The following is a 230-nucleotide window of genomic DNA, read 5'->3' as shown; positions in this document are numbered from 1 at the left end:
AGATAAACAATTTCATAAAAACTTTAATTGTTTAATGAAAATCAGTCCTGTGACATCGTATTTCTGCCTTGGTCCAAATATGACAATATAAGTAAAAATGTGCAAGCTGCTGCTTTAATGAACTTCACAAATACATGCCTTATATTTGCAACACATTTCTAAACACTTCTGTGTGGTCTTGATTGTTGTCTGAAAGTTCATTTTTTACTGTCCAGATTAAAACTTTACTA

At 30.4% G+C, this 230-nt stretch overlaps 1 protein-coding gene across 1 annotated transcript in view; it reads right to left on the bottom strand.

Annotated features, from left to right (window-relative positions):
- LOC119585127 overlaps nucleotides 1–230 on the bottom strand; it is a 9,823-nt gene that overhangs the window by 4,577 nt on the left and 5,016 nt on the right. The window lies entirely within an intron of this gene.

Source organism: Penaeus monodon, chromosome 19 (assembly GCF_015228065.2).
Source record: "Penaeus monodon isolate SGIC_2016 chromosome 19, NSTDA_Pmon_1, whole genome shotgun sequence".
NCBI classification, from domain to species: Eukaryota; Metazoa; Arthropoda; class Malacostraca; order Decapoda; family Penaeidae; genus Penaeus; species Penaeus monodon.
The sequence above is the reverse complement of the archived record's forward strand: the minus strand, read 5'-3'. Positions and strand labels throughout refer to the sequence as shown.